Raw genomic sequence first — 1,261 nt, 5'->3', positions numbered from 1 at the left:
CAAATAAATTGACTTATTCATTTGATGAATTGACTTCATGTGTTGTGGATTACTTCATTGATATTTATGTACGAATGTATTAATTTACAAGAAAAAAATTTGTGGGGGGGGGTTGTTCGTTGATCTGTCTGTTTGTTTGTTTTTTCTTGTTCTTAACTGATCCTGTTGTTATATTTATCGATCAATCTATAATGACTATTTTCATGTTTATCTAGTTGTTGTTGATTTTATCTGCTAGGATTACCGAGGGGTAAGTAATAGTGAGGTTAGATACAGGGTATTAGGGAATGATGGTAAATCAGTTGATGAAGTTGTGAATCTTCATCGACTAAGATGGTTGAAACACGTGTTACTTTTACCTGAACACCGACTACCACGACGTGCAATGTAGAGTAGTGTTGGAGACGGTTGGAAGAAAGTTAGGGATGGCCAAGATAAAACGTGGAACCAGTCCTTAAAGTTACTATTAGTCTGAGCCATGTTGGGAGATACAGACTACTTGGTTGGGATCCGCGTGACTATCGCAACCAATGGTTGGGGACTGTGGGTGACATGGCTCAGAATAGATCACAATGGCTTGAGCGTGTGTACACACTCTATCTTCCCTTAAACTAAGAGATTAAAATCACTTCATATCTTTCATTCTACGAACTAAATCTTTCTTCCTGTACTATGTTCTTATATGCAATATTTCTTTTACCTATTACCACAACTGAATTAACTACTTCTATGAATTTAGTGTTCATCTTGTTGTGCTAATGTGATATGGCAACTTGGACCGATGCATATATGTGCCTGATCCTACGTTGTAACTGACTGACTAGTTGTTTAAAGATCCCCGTCATATTAGTTGTTGTTTATTGCTCATTCTGACATTCCTAAGGTCTAAGTATAGTATATGAATTCCCGGTAGTGATTCTAAAAATAACCACCACGAATTTCCATTTGTTGTTGATTAACCAGCTACAAAACGATTATTGTAGATTAGTAGTTTTTTTTTGGAAAAATAATGTTATAAAGGTTACACACGTTTTAGGTAATTATTTTTAATAATATCGTAGTTTTTTATAGGTCCCTCCGTCGCTTTATCCAAACGACAAAATTATGTAAATGCAGCTATATGGCTACAATACATCCATCTTTTTGAACGTGTTTAAAAATGCAAGTTGTTTCGATTCGCATGGTTTGGCTTGATTTACATAAAAATAATCTGAGCGACCAATTTTCTTCAGAATTTTAAATGTTTTAAACATTATACAAA

The sequence above is a fragment of the Schistosoma haematobium genome, chromosome 3, assembly GCF_000699445.3.
Source record: "Schistosoma haematobium chromosome 3, whole genome shotgun sequence".
In the NCBI taxonomy this organism is placed as follows: domain Eukaryota; kingdom Metazoa; phylum Platyhelminthes; class Trematoda; order Strigeidida; family Schistosomatidae; genus Schistosoma; species Schistosoma haematobium.
Note: the sequence above shows the minus strand (reverse complement) of the source record.